Here is a 15400-nt window from a genome sequence, read left to right on the forward strand (position 1 = left end):
TTGGAGTGTTTCCTAACAAGGACTCATCTACTTCTTCTAAAGTAACACTCTCAGAATCAGAAACATCCAAATCCACATTTGCTGGAGTGGTAGGCCCTTCTGACCCACTCTACAAACTTTTTCCCATTAACTTTGCAACCAGTTCAGATTTCTTTCCTTTACCAGAGAGATTCCTATCCCTACACATGGTTCTCAGAACCTCAGCCATATAGAGTAAAAGACTCTTCAGTGTAGCTTTCCATATTTGACATGATTTCTCAGTTAAATAGAATTAGTGGTGTTAGTCTTTTGGTTAGTTGAACCCAAGCAATAGCAGCACTCTAAGTGTAATCACTCTACTTCCAAATCCTCACCGCTGTACACCAGTGTTAGGCAGAATCCTGTGCAGTGCCCTTAGGGACCACTACACACAATTAAGACTACAGGTGACAATACAAGTCTTACCTTTGGTACAAGCCTGTACTACTATGTCAGAGTTGTAGCAGTGGCAGAGCAGCCAGGCTTATCTTAAGAGTATATGAGCAGTAGCAGAGATTACACAAAGGGACCACAATTACTGTGACTCAAGCAAACACTGACTGAAGGTTTCAGGTAGAAAAATATAAGATCGGGGTTGGCTCTAGGTGTGGAGGCAGCCTGTGCTAAGTTCCGCTCTTGTCCGAGTCTAATAAGTTGATCTGGCATTGCAAGATCACAGGAGTTGTTAGGGTTTAGCCAGTACCCCAAATTGTTAAGTAGATAAAGGAAGTTTTCTCCTGGCTATCTTGCTTCAATAGTTGAAATAATCTTTTTAACACTGTGGTTAGTGCGATACAATTTTCGCTTTTATTAGTGATGGTGTTGGATTGGTTCTCACATTACATTGATAAGCGTCAAATACACTTAAAGGCAATTGTGCGCCTTGTTTGTCAGCCGACATGTGTTTCGACCCGAAGGGTCTTTATCAAGGCTGAAGAATATTCAAAAATCATGTGGTTCGTGACATTTGTGACATAGGTTATATTAGTGACATCGGTTATATTGGTGCATGAATGGTGGTATTTGCGTGAAGTGAATAGGTTGTGGCACTTGATTCAAAGTTACATGGTACATACATACGATGTAATGAGGTAATCATTGAAGGTAGGAGGAAAGAGGAGAGGGAACAGAACAAGGTTAGCAAGGAATTGGTTGGGGGAAAAGGGGAATTCGGGAGTTAGCCAGGATTAGAGCCTCTTACCTATTGTCAAAGTTCTTGATTCCTCTGTGGGGTCATGGTTCTGGTATGGGTGCTGTCCTGTAGGCAGGCGTGGCTCCTGTTGGGCCCTGAAATGCAAGTGGATTTGTCGCAAGGGAGCATTTATTGCCTGGGGGATACCCCATGTGGTCCCTTTGGAGGAAATAGGTGGTGGCAGGTCCTCAAGGATTTGAGGTCCGGAAGGGCCGTGCACGGCATAGCCCTGTGGAGGCTGGTGTGAGATGGTATTGCCAGCCTTCTATTGAAGGCGTTTGGAAGAAAAAGATTCCCTGGCCCAATATGTAAGGGTGGGAGGGGCCGGGTTGCTGAGGATGTTGGTCCCCCTCGGAGGAGTGTTGCCGTGGCGCTGGCAGGGGTGACGGGGTGCAGCTTGGTTTTTCACGGCATTAATTGCCAGGTACTTGCGTGGCCGGCCGTGTTGTGTGGTCATGGCGGTCCGGTCCAGGTCTGGTGCTGGATGCGGTGTGCATGTTGGGTTATACCCTTGAGCATTGGAGTGGTCGGGGCTCTGCAGCCCTGATGAGTGCGCTAGTAGTTGTGACAATGCGCATTGGCTTGGAGGGTCGAGCTCCACTCGTGAATATGGAGTGAAGGAACCTGTGTAAAGCAGCCTAACCGTCCGATGCAGAGCAGTGGCTGGGTCCATTGAGGATAAAAAAGCTTTCTGTGGGGCTGAACAAGCAGAGTTGCTTGTTTGGGTAGGGTGTTCGGGGCTTTGCAACCCTGTTGAGGGTGCTTAGCAGAAGTCGAGGCGCGTTGGCTTGGAGGGCTGGGCTGGCTGGTGTTAGGGGAGTGCAGGATGGCCTGAACATCCGCGACAGTGATGTGGCTGCGTCCATTAGGGATGGTGAAGGGCTTGCGCGTGGGCGAGAGGGGTTGGTGCTTACCTTGTAATGCAGCTATAATTCTGGTCCGTTGCGGCTCCTGTGTGGTGCCTGCATGACAGCCCTTTTGAATAGTGTGCGCATGTTTGCCGAGTCACGTAGTGTGACTACGGCGCATGCGCGGGGAGCAGTGTCCCTGTAGGCGCATGTGCCTGTAGCTGGGGAGAGTGACGCAAGATTGCACATGCGCTTGGCAGTGCTCGTTCTGAATTGTAAGGAATAGGTTCCAGGCGCGTGCACGAGGGGAATAGTGTCCCCGTGGGCACGAGTGCCCTGTGTGTTGGGCATCGGCGGTGTTGGTCCGGGGAGGGGGCCGCGAGCTGGGAGTATGCATTGTCCTGGCGGGGAGGTGGTGAATGGGTTATTGTTCAAGGTGAAACAAAGCATTCACACTATGTTAAGGGAGAGAGCATGTGAAATGCAGGATTTGTATTAAGGTCATGCCCCTGTGAGCCTGTGCTGGATGGATGCCATGGTTGGAAATGTGGTTTGGTATACATGTGGCATGAGCAGTCTCATGTAAAGTGATTAGTGGTATTGTGTTGGAGGCCAGGTGGCAGTGGTCATGGCTGTCTGGGATTGAATGGTGTCAGTCAATCCTTGTTGGTCCTGATGTTGTGTGAAAAGGCATATATATTGCCCTGCCGGTCAGTGGGGCTGGTGTGTCAAGGTCATGGATGAGAGCAGAGGTTCCTTGATCCATGGAAGTCCTCGGATTGGTTGGGCTAATGAGGCTGTAAGTGTCCTGTATTTGGCCGTGAGTGATGGTTGGGTCCAAAGGAACTGGAGTCGATTGGTTAGACAAAAGGGGGGAATAAATTACAGAAAGACATTGAAATCATGATCCTTGTTGAGGCCATTTTTAACACATCTAAAATGGCAAATCAATCGTGCTTCCTCTTGTCTAAGTCTTTTGATTCTGTCTCCTCCTCTGGTCCCCAGCAGTACGGTTTTCAGTCCAATGAATCTCATCTTGCTCTTGTCGTCCATCTGGTGATTCTTTCGCCAATGGTTGGCCAGTGATAGTTTTGGATCCTGTGAGTGTATGCTGTTCATGTGTTCCCGTATCCGAGTACGTACTTCCCGGATGGTTCTTCCTATATAGATCTTGTTACACACACAGATTAATGCATAAATCACAAATTTGCTTCTACAGTTGAGGTGCTCCATGATTTTGAATGTTGGGCAGCCTGTGAATTTAGCACATTTAGTTTGGGTGGCATATTTGCACATTGAGCAGGTTCCACATTTGGTGAAGCCAATTAGTGTTTGCCTGCTGAGCCAGTCCTGTGCGGAGATGTTTTTCTCAGAAAGGAAGGACGGGCTCAGTAGGCTCCTTAATGTTGGTGCTCTGCTGAATGACATACTGGGGTATGCTTCCAATTGTGGTTTGATGTGCTCATCCATGAGGAGTAGGTCCCAATGTTTGGTTAGGATTTTTTGGATGGCATGACTGTCATTGTTGTATCTGGTTACAAATCGAATCTTGGGATTTGCATCTTTCTTCTTAAGGTTGGGCGAGAGCAACATTTCGCTTTCAATGTTTAGGGCTTGATTCCTTGCTAGCTTGAGGTTCTTGGGGGAGTAGCCCCGACATTTGAATCTTAGGTCCAGCAAGTTGCATTCCTCTGTGAAGAATTTTTTAGTGTTGCAGTTTCTTCTAGCACGAATATACTCCCCTTTAGGGATATTCTGGATAACACTTCTTCTGTGACAGCTTTGCGCATGGAGGGTTGAGTTTACCTCCGTCGGTTTGCGAAAGGTCTTGGTTGTTATTTTGTTGTCCTCAATTGCGATCCTTAGATCCAAAAAGTCAATTTGGTCGGTGCTAATGTGACTGGTTAACTCAATGCCATAGTTGTTTACATTCAGGTATTCCACATATTGGTTCAATTCTTCTTCGGTTCCTTTCCATATGAAGATAATGTCATCTATAAAACAAGCCCAGTTGACAATGTGGGTGGTGAATTTGTCTTCTCGCATTGCATGTTCCTGTTCATACGAGTGCATGAAGCAATTAGCTAGAGCTGGAGCATTAGCACTATTCATGCACCAATATAACCAATGTCACTAATATAACCTATGTCACAAATGTCACGAACCACGTGATTTTTGAATATTCTTCAGCCTTGATAAAGACCCTTCAGGTCAAAACACATGTCGGCTGACAAACAAGGCGCACAATTGCCTTTAAGTGTATTTGACGCTTATCAATGTAATTTGAGAAACAATCCAACACTATCACTAATAAAAGCGAAACTTGTATCGCACTAACCACAGTGTTAAAAAGATTATTTCAACTATTGAAGCAAGATAGCCAGGAGAAAACTTCCTTTATCTAGAAAAATATAAGTACATTTATTTTTAAACCATTCGTTATAAGCACAACACTTCTATTAAACTTAAACACAAACCACACGTCAAATATACTACAACTAACCAATTCACTTTGTACAGTATGTCTCAAGGTAAGTACTCTGTGTTTGGATTAACTGGTTAGACGAACAAAACACGTTACCACGAATACCATTGCGATCACTTTTTGACAGTCCGGTCTACTAATTAAACGCGTATCTGTGACATGAAATGCTACCGGGGCAAAAACACACTGAGCACCTGAGATACCGAGAGGGAGTTGGAGGCAAAAATCACAGGCAATATTTTGGTTAGGCAAACAGAATCGAGAAACACTCAGAGAAAGGAGTTAAAGAGTCAAAGGGCCGGAGCCAGGGTCAAGTGACACCGGGGGCCTGTTGCCGAAGATCACACAGTCAGACAGTTCACGATTCAACGTAGACAAGAGTACTTCGCTATTGTCAATGTTCGGAAGCAAAAGTAATAAGATGGAGGGAAGACCAGGGCAAGCCTTGGAGATGAAGAAAAGGGGTTCACCCAGTTTCCTGAAGCAGAACACAGTACCTTATTCCAAGGGTGCAGATGGTGCCCCGGCAGTTGTTCCTGTTGGTTCCCCGCAGACCCACGATTCTTGGACCTTCGTTGTGAAGGAGGACGTCTCAAGGGGGTCTGCATCACACAGGGATGAAGCCGGCAGCAGCGACAATTAATAAAAGGTGCGCTCCTTAAAAACAGGAGAGGCTCTTCAAATGGCTGTCCGGACCACTACAGCAGTGTGCAGAGATTTCAACCAAGGGAGAGGATCCTCTGGCTGTGGAAAATGAGCTGGTTATCCCCACCAGGCTCAAAGGAAAAAGACTCCGGACTGGATCTTCTCTTAGTCGTCGAAGGGTAGATAGCTCAGGACTGCAGCAGGGCTTCACCGGGACGGGGTAGTTGCAGCAGTCGTCGTTCTCTCCGCTTTTCTTCGGTTCCTTGTAGTTCCAGTGGCGACTCTCTGACTTCTAGCCAAGATACCTGCCTTTTATGCACAAAACCCCCATTCACACACCCTGGCTGTCAATCACCCAGCAGGGGCGTTGTCCAGCCCGGAAAACCTCCTCAGCCAATCAAGGCAAAGTGCGACTTGGGTTTCCTAGGATACCCTGAGCAGGGGGAAACTACACGCCTCCCTCACATTCAGCCCACCTAGACACCCAGGCGCCTGGCGGAGGGCTTCTGAGCGGAAGCCCGCCAAAAGACGGTGAAAAACATAAACTCCACTAGGTGAGGGAAATTAGTCATAAATGAGAATTCTCCCTAACACTATGCAGCACTACACAAAATCTGAGATTTGTAATATATCAACAAAAATCCAGCTTGCAACTCGTTCAGAGAATTCAATTTCAATTTCAAGGAAGCATGGTGGCTACCTTGTGGAAATAACCTTTTCATCTCTAAACAGAATATTGCCATCAAGTGTCTTCATGCATTTTGATGCTTTTGAAGCGACCGCAAACATAAATACAACGTTATTGTGTTTGAAAACGCTGCGGTTTTTCTTTCTAAGTTTCTCAGGCTCCTCCGAGCCTGAGAAACTTAGAAAGAAAAACCGCATCGTTTTCAGACACAACCGCGTTGTGTTTCTGCCTAAATCTGCTTTCCCATTTGGGGCTCTCGGGCTCCCCACGGGGAGCCCGAGAGCCCCAAATGAGAAAGCAGATTTAGGCAGAAACACTGCAGCATTTAGCATTGCAGAAAACACCCGCGTTGTGTTTCTGCCTAAATCTGCTTTCCCATTTGGGGGCAGCCCGAGAGCCCCAAATGGGAAAGCAGATTTAGGCAGAAACACTGCAGTATTTAGCATTTCCCATTTGGGGCTCTCGGGCACCCCGTGGGGAGCCCGAGAGCCCCAAATGAGAAATCAGCTGTAGGCAGAAACACTGCAGCATTTAACACAACTGCGTTGTGTTTCTGCCTGCCTTGGCTTTCACTTTGGGTCTCCAGTGCTCCCCCTTCAAAAGCTACCGCAAACATAAACACAACGTTTTTAAAGCTGCAGTTTTATTTGTAAGTTTTCCGGGCTCCTCCAGTCCGGAAAACTTAGAAAAAAAAACGCAGCTAGTGCTTATTTTAAAAAAAAATAAATAGCACTTCCCGAGATGCAGCTGTAGCTTTTCTGCCTGTAGTCTCCGGTCCGCGTCCTCCGAGTACCGGCACCAATGAAGGAAAAGCCACCCAGTGGTAGCTTTTGTTTACTACAGCTGGCTGGCTTTTCCTTCATTAGTGCCGCAAAAGCAAAAGCCAGCACAGGCGGGCATCCATTTCACAAAATGGATGCGCCCATGTGCTTGCTTTTCCAATTTTTGAGCTTGAATTGCTCAAAATTTTACATAGGAACTTAAAAAAAAAAGTGCAAGTATATTTGTTTTATTATTGCCCATCTTTTTGGGCAATAAAACATTTTGGGCGAACCATTCCTTTAAGGCACTCACACCTTAAACCGACGTCTTGCTACAGCTTTTGGCCTCATGCCTGGGCAGTGCAGGAACCTCCCGACATCCTCCTTCTTTGTCCCCACGACTGAAGCTCAGGAACAGCGAGATCTGCTCGAACTGCCAGGAACAACTGCCTCAGCTGGTATCCAGTCATAATTTCGAATACAATATATTCGAAAGTAAAAATGACGAAAATATTTAGTCGAAAAACAAAAATGTCGAAAAACAAAAATGTCGACTTTTTTTCGACTTTTTTCGATTTTATGTGTTAATAATAAATATTTTATTAAACTTTTTTTTAAAAATAATTAAAGGTATTTCCATGGGGGGTGGGGGTGATGGGGAGGATGGGGGGGTTGGGGATAGGGGTTTGGGATGGTTTTTTAAATAATTAATTAATTATTTAATATTATATTAAAGATTTTTTTAAAATAATTAAAGGTATATCTATGGGGGGTGGGGAGGATGGGGAGGAGGGGGGGTTGGGGTAGGGGTTTGGGATGGGGGGTTGGGGGGGACCCCCCCCCATAATAAATGTTACTATCTGGGTAAAAAAAAAAAAGAGTGTTTTGGGTTTTTGATTTTTTTTTCTACATTTTTTTTTCAAAATTATGACTTTTCCTATTATATGTATGTTTTTTCGACTTTTTTACATTCGACATTTTTTTTTCGACATTTTTGCTATTCGACATTATGTTTTCGACTTTTTGACTATAAACCGCCTCAGCTACAGCTTTCTTCATTAACAAGGTACTGTGCAAACACGGCCTGGAACTATTTTCGGCCATCGAGAAAGTGCGTGAAACTTTCCTCAACTTCGAAGGCTTGTCCTTCCCTAAACATTCGTCAAACTTTTCGCCTAGCCTAGCCAAATTCTTCTAAACTCTGTGTCAAAGACTTAACCGTTATCTACCAGAACTGTGCTATCCTATACAGAGACTCTGATCCATTGACTTTGGCTCTGGCCTATGAGAAGAATTGCTGGTTGTATTTAACTGAAACCCTTTGCCCTGCCTATGGATGTATTTGGGCTGTCTATTCTTATAACCTTGTCTTTTTATCCCTTTAAGAAGTATTTGAAGTGCTGTTTTGCTCCCACTTCACAGGAGCTAAACTTATTCAATTACTTACCGGTTGGATTTTTGTGGTGTATTAGTGTGTGATATTGAGCTGCTTATCCTAGTGTAATGTTTTCTAACTGACTGAGTAAATAAATGTATATTCTTTTACCAAGAAACCTTGAGTAAGTGTTTACTTGAATCACTGTATTAGTTGGTCCTTTGTGTAACATGATCTACTGCTCACTTAAACTCTTGAGATAAGTCTGGCTGCTCAGCCATTGCTACCACTTTACTGTGTAGTACAGGCTTGTACCAAAGGTGAAATTGTGCTTACTAATTGCCTGTAGTGTTCCCAAAGGGTACTGCAGGTGATTCTGCCTAACAAGCAGCCATCACCCGAAGATAACGTGCAAACAGAAAGGAACTTTGAACTTTTGTTTATTATTTTGAATGCATTGGGCCCTCGAAGGCAAGAGACGTTTTATAGAGTAAGATCCTGATAGCTGAAACCGGAACTGTCGTCTCGTGCTGGGAAAGCTCAAGCACATGCTGTGCTCCAAAGTCCCACCTTGTCCCGTGCTGAAATCGTGGGGAAGGAAGACCTCAAGTACTGCATCCTGACATCATTTGTACACACTTCCCTCTTTCTTATTAACATTATCCCATACTTCTTTTGTATTTAGCGTAAGGATTGGCAATAGGATTTTCTTAGTATAGGCCCTTTTATTTTGACACAATGGGCCTCATCACGAGTCTGGCGGTAACCCTTAAATGCAGCGGTAACGCTATTACCGCCGCATTTAAAGGTCCGCCAAATCATGGCCTTGGCAGATTTCCTCCCAGCTCGCTGGGAGGAAATCCGCGGCAAATTTGCCGATTTTCGGCGCTATTACTGCCAGCGGGAAATCCACCGGCGGTAATAGCGCAAAATTTCCCAATTGGGCCCAATGGGGAATGAGGAATTCCGGAATGTGCCCAATGGGGAATGGGCACTAACCACTCCGCCAAACCCGTGATCCGGCGCTATTAGCGCTGGGGGGTTTGGCGATAGGGCTAATACCGCCGGGGGTAATACCGCTGCGTTACCGCCCAACTCGTGATGAGGCCCAATGCCACTAGAACTGGCTTATTATTATTCAAAGCTTGCTCCCATCTTAGATTTAGGTTTAGATTAGGCGTTTTTCCACCCAACCTACCTTTAAAGTTTAATAAACACCCTTGAAATGTGATCACTTGTATCTGACTATTATTGATAGCATGCCTTCCCTACAGTGACCAACAAAGAAGCAGGCACACCTAACAAATGATGGCACTATGCTTAATCCATAGGTAAGAGAGCATTTCAGTCTTGCGGAATTCCTCAAAAAGATTATTTTTTCAACATTAGAAAGTTTCATAGCTTTATCATGTCACTTTATTTTGGATTGGTCTGGTAGGGACTTTTACCCTCCGACTCCAGTGATTCACAGAATGTTACAGAAATTCACTTGTATCATACTGGCTTCTCCATTTCTGCTATTTACATCTTCTACTCTTACAAAGCAGCCCATTCCTGGGTCTTCGTTGAGTAAATGCTTCTTATCAAGAAGGATTAATTCTCCAATACACATTGCCATTGCTTAACTCCGGAGCCTAGTTCCTGAGTAGCTATTGTATGATCACAATTGGATATTTGGCCCTAACTTTGACATTGAGGGGCGATTCATGGAACAAACGTGCGCCGAAAATCCCAGCGCAAGCAGGTGCAAGGTGGCGCAAGCGTGAGAAAGCAAGCGCACGCGTGCGATTCAAGGAAGGCGCTGCGCTTGTTTCCCACCGGTTGTGCGCCAAATCCATGCATGGCAAACGCGGGCACACACGCCATCAAACGGCGTGCGCTACGCGCACAGCAAAAGCACACATAGTGTGGCGCGCACAACAAAAGTGGGCGGAACAGTGGGAGTAACACGCAGAATGGGGAATAACGCGTGAAAAAGAAGGCATAACTGGGGAAGTACTGCAGGAAACTACACTGAACGCCCACACGCCTGCGAACAACCAGTATTCATGGATTCGAATACGGGAAACCCGCACACGGCAAAAGACGCACACAGGTGTCAACACGTCCGCCACACGAAGGCAGGCGGAAGCGTCCCCACGCACAGTATAAAAGTGCGCACAAACAACAAACACGTATATACAGCTACGATGAATGCCTCATTTGTCGCAGCACTGATCGTGGGACACCGCAGGAGGAGGAGAATAGCCAGGGCACACATTTTTTCACCAAGGACAAGCCTTTTTGGGATGCCTGACGACCAGGTCTATGGCAGGTATAGGTTTCCACCCCGTATCATCCTAGACCTGGTCAGGGAGTGGGAAGATGACCTTACATCCCCCACCCTCTGCTCCCAAGCATTGAGCCCCTTGGAGAAGGTGCTCAATGTCCTGCATTTTTTGGCCACTGGGTATTTTCATCGGACTACTGCCATAGTGGGGGGGTCTCACAGGCCACGCAGTCATGCTGCCTACACCAGGTCTTGGCAATCATGACAGTGCGCCCCTCAGTCCGCAGGCACATATGCATGCCCAGAACACCCGCAGAAAGGCAGGCCGTTGTCCAGGACTTTTACAGGGTGTCACACTTCCCCAAAGTGCTTGGTGCTATAGATTGCACCCATGTGACCCTACGTCCACCTAGGGCCACTGAACACATCTACCGAAACCGCAAGCACTGGCATTCCATCAACGTACAGGTGGTATGCGATGCAAAGGGAATCATCACCTCTGTCTATGCAAACTACCCTGGCTCCACCAATGACAGTTTCATATACAGAATATCCACCCTGAGCCGGGCCTTGGAAGCTGGGCAGCAGGGCGACACATGGCTCCTAGGTGAGTACAAATGCCCGTGCACATGCATGCATGTCACACACACACACAAATACACAAACCCCAATAATCACAACCATTGTCACCTCTCCAGGGAACAGTGCCTACCCTCTGAGCAACCACATGATGACGCCAATCCAGAACCCCACCACACCACCCCAGGTAAGATAGAAGGCCGCCCATATTGCAACCAGGGCCATAGTGGAGCGCACATTCGGAGTGCTCAAGTCACGCTTCTGCTCCCTTGACTGCTCTGGCGGGCAGCTACTCTATGCACCCCCAGTAGTGTGCAGGATCATTGTGGCAGCATGTGTCCTGCACAATGTTGCAACACGGCAGGGTGTACCGGTGGACATGGTGGTGCCCCCACATACCCAACCACAGGCACAGGCGCTGCCCATGGGAGGGGATAGGGCACGTGGCGAGGCAGCCCGGACCCAGCTTGTGGCCACATTTTTCACCTAAACTCCCAACCCTGCGAAGTACACACAGGCCTGGCACATACCAGGTGACAATTGATGATGACAAAGAGACAGTCATCTGTCACACCTTTACCACCCTGAGATTGTTGCCATGGAATTGCTACATTGTGTGCATCTCTAGCTACATAAACACAAGAAATCCTGTGTGACCAAAAGGCACACATGCAAGGTGTGAATCACACAGACCTGCAAAACAGGCCATGACTATCGCTGGTATGTCACTCAAACCCTCCCAAACCACAACATGACATGGGAAGCAATAGCCATACACCAACACAGTACCAATAAGGTACACATTGCCATGTGCAAAATGTAAATTGGCATCAGACAATGATGCCTGACATGGAATCAGATGAAATGACTGACCAACAACCTCCCACCCAAAATAAGTCATAGCCTAATGCATTCCAAAAGTTGTAGTTGTAACATTACAATGAATGCCTGTCTACATGCACAATGTGCATTGCAAAATCAACACTGCATCTTCTGTGTGCCGTGTCCAGCTCCTGCAACACACTGCTCAGTGCACAGCACAGTGAACAGCCATTGTGTGTGATGCACACCCTGAGCATCACATCTAAGCGACAAACTACACCAACAAGCAAATTAGGCATGCACAGGATCCACAATTGTTCATAGAACATGTGCTGCAGGGACACAGTGGGCACCAGAAGGCAAACAGAGTGTACACGTGGACATGGAAGGGGGGTTGTACATGTAGTGGATAATAGTGCAAGTGTGTGGGTCAGTAGGGACATGCACTCAACATATGCATGTGCAATCAAATGACCATCAGTGTCCTCTACACATCACATGTGAACATTCACCATGTGTATACCAAAGCATGTCAAACCGCAACTATCCCCTCACACTTGAAAGGTAAACACAACACATGAACAGGCATTGATCAGCAGAATACATCATGTACATGGGATACCACAATTACAATGTCAGGGTGCCAATCACACTGCAGGGCAAGGCAACTATCAACAACAAACCCCCCCCACACAGATCACCACGACCCACTGAACAACTGCACCTGGGTTATTCAGCCTCATCCTTTAATTTCCCCTGGCCACAGGATCACCCTTCCCCTTTGCAACCATCTCCCACCTTGTGTGTAAAAAGTTGTTAACAACCAAGGTACCACAGTAAAACAGTGTCACAACAGGATGTGTACCATGTGTGGTACATAACATAGAAGGATGCACCACGAACGGATGTGTACTGTCACAGCTCCCGTGTACAGGCGCAGGAGTGGCACGAACCAACCACCCCCAACGTGGTCTGGGTGCCTGCAAGGTCAATCTCACACAGGCCTCTGAGACCCTGGTGGGGAAGGAGAGCCAGGGATATGCAGCCGGGACAGGCATTGGCATACTGGATAACCGGAATGAGGGGCAGGATAGGGGAGTAGGATTGACACGGGAAAGTAGGGAATGCACAAAAATGAAGTACTCACATTAACACATACACAATTAGACCAAATTTGTTCATCATGCACATAGCAGCAAATTACTCAAATGTAAGTCAAAGAGAAACTTATCTTTGGGGTGAGTGCTGGCCTCCTGCCTGCGCGCTCTCAGGTCCGGTAACAGAAGCAGTTCAATGCTGCAAAGAGAGCCACAGTTAATAATCTGTGCGTGACCAAAACACACAAACATTCCACCAAATATGCCCCAAAGTAACAAACTACTCTACAAACAGACAATCTTGTGTGGATGCTTCGTACCCATACATAACATTACCCCTGTGATGGTTCATACACAGTCAATGCTGTAAGTTAGGCGCCGTGGGTGCGTGGCAAATGGAACACCAATGTGTCGCGATTCACACAACATGCAATGTTCCCTGGGTAAGCAGACAGACGCATATAGCAAGGTATGACTTCAGAACAAGTCGTGTACCACCATGACTAAAATAAAGTAGGCAGTGCATGTTTCATATTCTACTTGGAAATGAAATGCACTGCACCCGAGTCTGTCCCTTTGCTGTCTGTCCCTGTGAGCTGCTTCTTTCCATGTCTCGGAACGCTGCATAGCTAATACAAGTGCCTCAATGGCCCGTGGTGGACCGGAGGGTATGTGCCACTGCCCCTGCATGTGCTCCAGACAACTTTCCCTATCAACCAGCCATCAGTCCACTAACACATCTGAGATGTATTGTGTGCTTCAACACCAATATTTGTCCAAGCTCACCATTAGTGCTGCTACTAAGCATGCATGTGTCCTGGTGGAAGGTTTGCTGTGTTGTGACCCCCCTGTGCTGCTCACCTTGCTTGGAGTCCCTTGAAACACGTCAGCAGTTTTTGGATGTATGATCGCAATCCCTGTGCCTCTGCTTGCGCACACATGCGCATGTCGGCACCACCAAACGTGTCAGATCCCAGACGTCCAATGGCGCATGTCTGCTGGCAAAGGTGGTCTTGAGGCTCATCCCCCTGCAGAAAGGCCATGAAACACATGATTAATGCTTTAGATTCATCTGTGTGTGTCTCTTCAGACATTTCATGACTGGACCATGTCAGAGACGTACATCAGAAATCACAGCATCAGTCCGTCTTTCACAGCAAAAGTGTGGAACACACTATCTACAGCATGAATTGCAACAAGCACATGTACAGTAAAGATAAGAAACATACTACACAATGCATAGCAGTGAATGTATACATGAATCATGAAACACCCCATCTAGCAAAAGAAGAACAGTGGTCAATTACACCCCAATCATCCCCACTAGGGGTGTCAACACAAGTTCCACAGCAGCAGACATGCCACATATATGACAGTCCAAAGCCCTTGTGCAATAGGCTGTTACACCGAACCATCCTTGCGAGCCCATGGATAAGGGAAGCAGGAGTGGCATATGTGAGTCAAGGACCCCAAGCAGCAAACACATACACAAGACAAGCTTGAAGGGCCCAGCTGGAACAGACAGTGGATGCTTTCAAAAGCCACAAAGCACCACACCATCACATGAAAGCACAATAGACAAGCAATTTTAAACTATATTAACTAATTACACCAACTATGAAAAACCTACATTACCTATTTAAACTAACTATCAAACAGAAACCTAACTAACTAAACTAAAAGAAAAATAAAAAATGGCCACATATGACCAGGGGGGGAGGCACCCACGAGGGGAGAGGTACAGGGTGCTGCTCAACACCCACATGCGATGATGCTGAGGAAAAAAAAACCTCCATGGGCTCAACGCCTGCACAGCCCGACCTACGTGGGAGAAAGATTGTCGTCCGAGTCTGGCTCTTCCTGGAAAGGAGGACGTGGCACAGGAGCATGACCACGCCTAGCCGCAGCTTGCCCCTCGTCGGCAGCAAGTCTGCCGGACGGGTGAGCCTGGTTCTGTGTGGCGATGACTCGTAGGTCTGCATGCAGAACCTCCCGTGATACACGTGCTTCCTCTTGCAAGGTAGCACGTGTAACATGGAGTTCCTCCTGCAAGGCCTGGCTGGACAACCGCTGCACCTCCCGGCAAACATGTAGCTCAGCCGAGATGGTACGCTCAAGCTGTGCAAACCTCTCCTCTGCCCGCTCCCTCTGGGAGATCAGAAGGACACCGAGAGTGGATCTGAGGGAAGCATACTCCTCCCTCAGGGCCTCCATGTGTGCCTCTGCGTGAGCAGCAATTGACGCAGAGATGACATTTCAGCCTGGCGTGCCCTGACTGAGGCCGCCATGCCCAGCCTGAGCGAGCGGGCCGTGGACCGTGCCGCATGCTGCTGGAGAAGCACCTACCTAGCAGGGGGAGCACGGATCGGGCCACACGCTCCATGCTCTCAGCGATGTTCTCCATTGCTGCCCCCTGGCGTTCAGAATTGGCAGTCATGTCTTGCTCCCACTCAGTATACAGCGGTTGCGTGCGGCGACCGCGTTGCTGGGCTTGACCCCTGCGGGTCCCAAGGACCGGATGTCCTCGTTGTGTTGGCACCGGCTGCACGACTACATGCCCCCATCGACGTGATGTCCCAGGCACATCAGTGACTGGTGTGGAGGGTGACCCTGCGTCCCGA

The 15400-nt window shown here is 47.4% G+C and overlaps 1 protein-coding gene across 1 annotated transcript in view; it reads left to right on the forward strand.

The window, feature by feature from the left end:
- The window catches only part of PDIA2 (protein disulfide isomerase family A member 2), a 771139-nt gene that overhangs the window by 603409 nt on the left and 152330 nt on the right, over window positions 1-15400 (forward strand). The window lies entirely within an intron of this gene.

Source organism: Ambystoma mexicanum, chromosome 2q (genome assembly GCF_040938575.1).
Source record: "Ambystoma mexicanum isolate Mex_15411 chromosome 2q, UKY_AmexF1_1, whole genome shotgun sequence".
In the NCBI taxonomy this organism is placed as follows: Eukaryota; Metazoa; Chordata; class Amphibia; order Caudata; family Ambystomatidae; genus Ambystoma; species Ambystoma mexicanum.